Source organism: Mirounga leonina, unplaced genomic scaffold (assembly GCF_011800145.1).
Source record: "Mirounga leonina isolate KUSES-001 unplaced genomic scaffold, KU_Mleo_1.0 Mir_54, whole genome shotgun sequence".
In the NCBI taxonomy this organism is placed as follows: Eukaryota; Metazoa; Chordata; class Mammalia; order Carnivora; family Phocidae; genus Mirounga; species Mirounga leonina.
Window position 1 is genome coordinate 2,534,840 of NW_023270812.1, and position 7,881 is coordinate 2,542,720.

The following is a 7,881-nucleotide window of genomic DNA, read 5'->3' on the forward strand; positions in this document are numbered from 1 at the left end:
AGAAAGAAAGAAAACATTTGGAAAAGTAGAAATTTTTAAAAATGGGGGGGTAGTAAAAGGGAACACATCGAGGTGAATTTTAAAATAAGTTGATTAACAGAGAGTAGAAACTGAACAATGAACCGTAATATGTGACCTTGTTTAGATCCCAAATCAAACTAAGTATAAAAATAAAAGAAAACTGCATTTTTGAGATCATTTAAATATGGACTGGGTTTCAAATGTTCTGAGAAATATATTGTTAATTCTGTTAGGCGTGATGACGGTACTATGATTACGTAAGAAAAGATCCTTATTTTGGGGGTATGTGCAGTGAAGCATTTAAGGGTGAAATGTTGGGGGGACAAAAGTTTTCCTTGTTTTTCCATCTGAGATTTAAAACACTTCAGCAAAGGGAAAAAAATAAATAAGGGATATATGACAAAATGTTAATTTACAAAATTGAAATGATATTTTTATGAGAATTCATTATATTATTCTCTCTATACATAAAATTGTTATAAGTTCTCATGAGAATAACCTTGAAAAGCACATTAGGTGAAGGAATAATCTTCCTAATTTCGTCTTAAATACTACTTCTTTGTTGAAGTGATGGTTGTACAAGTGTAACAGTAAAATTATCTTTGATGAGGAAGTACTAAGCTAGCCAGACGCTGGACGAAATTGTACTTCTCACCTTCCTATAGCAAAAAAGTGTCAGAACCTCAAAAAAAACAACTCTATGAACAAAATCGGTATTTTCTTTCTTTAAAGAGAAAGTGTGACAAAAAGTTGGCTTTCTAGGGATCAGGGAAGTTAGAACCTGAAGTCATTCTCGGGAATGATTTACGTGAGATGACAAGGCAGGTAGCTCTGTCGGTCCTCCTTCTATTCCAGGAGTTTGGGCATTTTTTTTCTTTTCTTTTATTAATGTTCCTGCACTCTGCAACATTTCCTTTTTACATGAATATCCTGCAATGCTGTTTCTATTATAGATCTCACAACCGACATTTGCTCACCTTACAATTCAATTGTGTTTGGACTTTGCATAGTGAATGTAACTTTTTTCTGTTTAAATCATATCTCTGAGACTAGAGAAGAAGGATGGGAGTCAGGATAGGCGAGGTTATGCTGCAGAAACAAGATAACCTCAAAATCTCTTTGAGGATTCATGTCTCACAAAAGTAAAATCAGGGTGTGCGAAGCAGTGGGTGGGATGGGGGAGATAGATTGGGTAGGGCACCAGGCTGCCAGAGGCTTCCCCCCTTGTAGCTGCACCATCTGGGACTTGCCCCTGCGGGACAAGAGGGACTAGGGCATACTACAGGGGCTTCTCACCAGTCACCGCTGCTCTACATTTCTTTGACAAGAACTGATCCTGAAATCCCATCTAACTGCAAGGGAGCAGAGAAGTGAAGGAAAAGTAACCATGTTTTGGTGAGCACTCTTTCTACCTCATTACCATCACTTGCTTTGTAGATGCCTAGATCATTCACTCATCCATGTGCAAAACTACTGCTGGAGTACCCACTATGTGCAAGCACTATCCTGGGCAGTGACGACACGCAGAGACTTAATTCAATGGCTGCGTTTCATAGAGGAGCTCTGTCATCCTGAGGAGATAGTGAGTCCTGCCTTTGTACTGCTCACCAGAACGTAAAATATAAACTCAAAAACAGAGGTGAAAATGTGTTTGCTGATGTATAGATGACATATATCTAGAAGGTGTTCCATATTGGAAATACTTAAATTTTTAAAAATTAATATCGAGGGTGATCTTTGGACAAAAACGCAATGGGTTCCTGTCTTAGCGGTGTCACCTACCATGGAAACTAAGGCTCAGATGTCTCCCTTGTAAGATGAATTAAAGAATAATATCATGTACCTCAGTGGACGATTAAATGCGATGATGCGTGTAAAGCGCACACAGTATCCAGACAGCAGGTGCTCTGTAGTGTGAAACACATAATTTCTAATTAAAGTCAAATAATTTAAAATAACACAAAAATGGGATCCAACTGGTTAGGAAGTTCCTGCCTCCCTACCTCCCTGCCACCCTTCCTTCCTGAATGGTTTGGTTCGAGAGCCACTAAGTGAGGGAGCAAGCAAGGCCACCGTCCACGTCTGGGGGCCTGGGAAAGGGTGTCATAACCCAGGCAGGGTGCGGAAGGCGTCTGGGAGAGGGGTGCAGTAGGCTGGTTACTTACAGAGGACACCGAAGCAATAAGGAAACATATTAAGAACAATGGGAGCCAGTTTTCTCACTGTCAGAGAAGGAAGTTACAAATATAGGAGACAAATAAACTAGAATGAACTTTGCGGCATTAGATTTGGAATTGGAAGTCTTGGTATGAATTCATGGCTTATAGTGTACAGAGATAAAGAAATAAACGTAAATGATCCATACATGATGTGTGTGGTGTGTATGGAGACATAGATTGGTAGATAGGTGGATGGATGGATGATAGATAGATAGATAGATAGATAGATAGATAGATAGATAGATAGATGATAGAGTGAGCCCTAAGTTTATCTGAAATCAGTGATATGCTATTAACCATATGCACTCTTAGAGTCTTGATCTTGGTTTCTAATTATTCTCTACTAAAAAATAATTAGGGATTTTTGTAGAAATGGGTGATCCTGGGACTGGGACAGGGAAAGTACAAGATGGGCTTAGAACATCTTGTGCCAGAATGTTGGGAGATCTCGGTGCATGATAGGGATATGTTCAAAGGACACTGAAGCCAGTTCAAGGGGCCCACACACTGGACAAATCCAGGGCAAAATAAATAATGTGGTATCAAAACAAATAATTATAGTAAGAGATCATAGCCCACTGAACAAAATAGCAATCTATGAGTCTATACTGACACAGTGAAATGGCATAATACCTAATGGGGAGAAAAGAAAGCTTTCCTTCCAGTGAAATGCCGACTCATAAATGTACAAGGAAGGCTGGAATTAGAAAATCACTCTTTGACAACATAGTCATTATTGGCGTAGCCAGCAAACATTAATAGATGCTAAAACTAGCTAGCGGGTGAAATTTGATAAGGAATAGAGTATTTACATGGTCTCAGAGTCTTATTGATCACAAAAGAAAAAGAACAACCTGACAGTGGAGACACCCGGAAGATAGCACTTAATCAAATGATCAAAGTTAATACCACCTATAACGAACCAAATTTATACCACTTGAGTGGGTACAGCGAGAAAAATTCACCATGACTGCCAAAAAGCATAACCTGAAGTAATTGGAGGAAACACCCAGCAGATCCAAACTGAGAGACATTCTAGAAAATAATCTGCTTGTAGTCTTTGAAAGTGCAGAGAGGGTGAAAGTCAAGAACAAACTGAGGAACTGATCGACAAAGACCAAAGACAGATGGGAAAGTAAGTAGCCATCTAACCTGGCCCATGATGCCCTCGGCCTGGCCTGTCCTTTCCCGGCCCCAGCTAAACATGGCACCTCATCCTAGCCTGGGTCTTTTCCAGAAGGGACAGTGTGGAGACCACTGGCGAGCCTTAAATGGGGTCTGAGGGCCAGACGGTGGTACTTTATCAGCATTGATTTCCTGATTTTGATGGCTGTGTTGGGGTTATTTAAGGGAATGTCCTTGTTCTTAGAATTTCACGATAAAGCATTCAGGATTAAAATAATATGACAACAGCAAGCTTCTCTTTCACGAGCTTGTGGGAAAAATTTCTTTGTACTATCTTTACAACCTTTCTCTAAATGTGAATAAATGTCAAATATACAAAAGCTAGGGATGATGGTGGGGATGGTTGCACAACAATGAGTGTACTGAATACCACTGCATTGTACGCTTAAAAATGGTAAATTTATGGGAGTACCTGGGTGGCTCAGTTGGTTAAGCGTGGGACTCTTGGTTTCGGCTCAGGTCATGATCTTGGGGTCGTGAGATCGAGCCCCATGTCAAGGTCCACACTCAGGGGAGAGTCTGCTTGAGATTCTCTCTCCCTCTCCCCCTGCCCCTCCCCCTGCTCATGTGTGCTCTCTCTCTAAAATCAATAAATCTAAAAAAATGGTAAATGTATGTGTTTTTACCACAATTTTTTTAAAAACTAGGAAGATGGTAAATACAAATTAGAGAAGGAAACGGTTGCCTAGCAGACACATTTGAAACTGGTTTGTCCTCTAAACCAAAATTGCGAATGTGTGTGTGGAACGATCTGTGCGCCCCATGCTTGCCTGTGTCCTCGAGAAGAGACTCACATGGACTTCTCTACACAAGGGGTCTTCCAGGCAGCAGCCCCCTGAGGGCTATTGGGCACCTGGTGCGGACATTTTTCTATTGTGGCTGTGACGGGGGAGGGGTCTTGCTGGAACCTAGAGGGTGAGGGTGGGAGATGCCAGGCCTCCTGCAGTGGGTGGGCAGGACCGGGAGATAAAGAACTGCCCTCCAGCCATTTGTAAGGTGAAAAAGCTTTTTACAAATATCTCTGCCTAGAATGCCACTTTCCGTCTATAAATGCAAAATATTTCTTCTTACACTTTTCACATTCACTGAATTTTCCGGGAACACAACTACCATGTAAGTGGAGAGAAGATTCCTGTGTTGTGTTTGAAAGTCTACCAAGAAGCTGCTCACTATTGGGGAAAAATGAGGTCACCCCTCACAGGGCTCCCTGCCTGTGGTGTTCAAGGGGCTGGTAGACACACCTTGCTAGCTCTGCTTTTGCAATTTTCACACACAACTAGGCAACAGGGCTGTCTGGAGTCTCCTTGTAACTGCCTTCCAACCAGAAACTTATTAAATTGGCAGAGACGTGAATACAGAGATCGAGTTTAATTTCACTAAAAGGATTCTTTTAAAATACTTCCTATGATTGTTATCATATGTATATTGATTCTGTCGCTCAAGGATGAGACATGCATTGTGAAGTTGCATATTGGAATTCTTCTTTTGTGCCCATTTTATTTTCTAGTCTTTTCCTGACGCTGGGCCAGGGGTCTGCCCCAGGCCCTTTCGCCCCTGTTCCACTGTTTCTCTTTCTACTCTATCCTCTCTGCCCCGTGGCCCATCGAAGCCCACAGCCTCCAAAGTTTCATTGACTGCAGAGTGACTTTAAGGAAAACAGTGTAGCAGATAGGCTTTTGGCAACCCACTGTCCCATGTCAAAAGTCAGGAAATTATTTGACAGTATGCTTATAAGTGAATTCTTACAAGGTCACCTGTGAGAAAATCATACTTCCTCATTTTCAGAAGTCTATAATTTGTTTTTGACACATATCATGACTTTAAAGAAGGTTTTTTTCCTCTTTCTTTCATCATATATAAATAATTTTGGCCTGTTATTTCTCCTAATGCTTACTCATAACTTTACTCTTTCTTTTTCTATACTTTTTCTACAAAGAGCCACCTGATCTTCTTACTTGTTGTGACTACAGATATTTATTATAAGAAAGTGCAAATAACCACTTCCTGTGCCTTCCAGTGTAGCTCTGCATCAGCATTTACATATTAGTTTCTCATAAGTTACTTTCCCTTATTCTTCCTTAATTTCATAATTAGAACCTTATGTTTGTTTTTAAGTTATGTGTGTAGGGTAGCTACACGTGAGTATGACACAGATGAGCGGTGTCAACGCTGGAGATCTAAATCCTGTGTTTGCAACCTCCAAATGGAGTGGCAACTTAATTCCTATGTCTCGGCTTCCTCATCTGCACAGTGGAGATGCTAACGGATACCTTTCTGCAAGAGTCCTTGTGGCAAAGACTAAGTACTAAGTGGACATCAGCAATCTCTGTCTATCTCTATGAGTCAACTGCAGAGAGAAACAGAAATAAGAAGTGGAGGTCCTAAGAACTTTCCACTTCCCTATTAAGACCCAATTACATTGTTTGCTCTTGGGTTCCATGAAGCTTTCCTGCATTCTTCTAAGATAGTTCCTTTTTTGCTTACACTAAGGTTAGTTTCAGCGAACATGAAACCACAGAAGCTTGACTAACAGAGATGAAAGAGGGCTGACTCTAAAGTGACTACTGCCAATGAAGCTAAGGACCTAAGAGGAGCTGACAAACACAGTGCCGGTATTTGGAGGTAATGTGATGGTAGATCTCAGGCCTTACTTCGTAGATCTTCTCCGAACCGTCCACTGGAATACCTGTGAAGGTATACAGAAATATGGGAACTTGTGACGTCACTGGATATTAGAGAGGGGAGAGCACGTGGGCCAGAATGGGGGGGGGGGCGGGATTTCCACTGACTTCAGAATGGATGAGGTTGGATTGAAAATTACCCTTTTGGGGGCGCTGGGTGGCTCAGTTGGTTAAGCGACTGCCTTCGGCTCAGGTCATGATCCTGGAGTCCTGGGATCGAGTCCCACATCGGGCTCCCAGCTTGGTGGGAAGCCTGCTTCTCCCTTTCCCACTCCCCCTGCTTGTGTTCCCTCTCTCGCTGTCTCTCTCTCTGTCAAATAAATAAATAAAATCTTTAAAAAAAAAAAAAGAAAATTACCCTTTTGAACCATCCCTCCCTGTCGATGTAATGGATGGCCAGTAAGACGGTAAGGAGGTCTGACTCACCTCTATTAAAAGTTTCTATTAATAGCTTGAGAACACTTCTCTGAGCAAGCCAACTTGTCATTCATGTGTGAAAGTAACAAAGATGATCTCAAATAGACAAGGGCTCAAAAAAATGCACCATTCTAATATCTTCCCGAAAGCACCATTTCCAAGAATAGGAATGCCATACAATAAGTATTAAAACCAATTGAACGTATACATAATTTGGGGGATACGGTTTCAAAATCGACAAAGCAAAAAACAATTCTTAAGAAAATATTTATATGAGCAAATATTTAACATATGTTAGGATATTACATGAAAACCAGGGAGAGGATATGGGGAAAGGAGATCTGTACATCTGTGCATCTGTTCTTAACTTTAGTAACTAGAGAAATTGATTTTAACCACGTGGCTCTTAAACTTAAAGGTAACCCCAAACAAATTTAAATGGGGTGTCTACTTCCAAAAATTTTGGAGCTAAATGCAAATAAAATACAGCATAAGTCCCAGATGGCAGGAAACAGACAAAGAAATTAAGAAGCCTAACAAACAGAAAGCATACATCAAGAAGACTGAAACAGGACCAAGAGTATCAGTAAGATAATCAGTAGTTAAGGGCACATCTAAATGCTTTAGTGATAATAGAATGCTCAGTGAATCAGCAGGATAAAATACCATACACATACGGACGCAACTGTGTAAAGCATGTATAGAAGAATCTGGAAGGAAACTGGGAAAATGTTTAAATTCATTGTATCAGGGTATATGTGAATTTTTTAGTCTTAGTTTAGTTTAGTTTTGTTTTCACCTTTTCTGGTGTTTGTGATTCGTCAACAATGAGCATGTATTATTGTATTAGGCAAGGCTCATTATTGCGAGCAGCAGAAACTGACTCTGGCTATCTTCCCTCTGCAGGGCAAGCAGACAAGCTGGAGGCTCAGGGGAGAACTGATATTGCAACTTGCAGAATTCCCTCTGCTTCCAGGGGAACATCAGTCTTCCCCTGCCCCCCCTTAAGGCCTTCAACTGATTGGGTGAGGCCCACCCACATTGTGGAGGGTGATCTGCTTTACTCAATGACTCCTGACTTCAATGTTAATCTCATCTAAAAATTCCTTCACAGCAACATCTAGACTAGCGTTCAACCAAATATCTGGGTACTGTGGCCTAGGCAAGTTGGAAATGGACAATTAACTATCACAGCATCCAATTGCTGAACCCGGGAGCTTGCTGGAATCCTGGCAGCCAGAATGTGGGGGGAGGGAGAAGCCCACCTTCACTCCTACACTGAGAAGTGGGGCTCTGTGCCTCACCAGTCCTCCCTAATGAGGGGTGCCCAGACATCAGAGGGGAAGCTAAAGCCTGCA

General features: G+C 41.4%; 1 long non-coding RNA gene across 1 annotated transcript in view; it reads left to right on the forward strand.

Annotated features, from left to right (window-relative positions):
• Nucleotides 1-6,262, forward strand: part of LOC118001810 — a 45,182-nt gene extending 38,920 nt beyond the window's left edge. Inside the window, exon 4 of the long non-coding RNA XR_004676843.1 lies at nucleotides 5,916-6,262. This is a non-coding gene — a long non-coding RNA (uncharacterized LOC118001810). The remainder of the gene's footprint in view (nucleotides 1-5,915) is intronic.
• The last annotated feature ends 1,619 nt before the right edge of the window (nucleotides 6,263-7,881 follow it).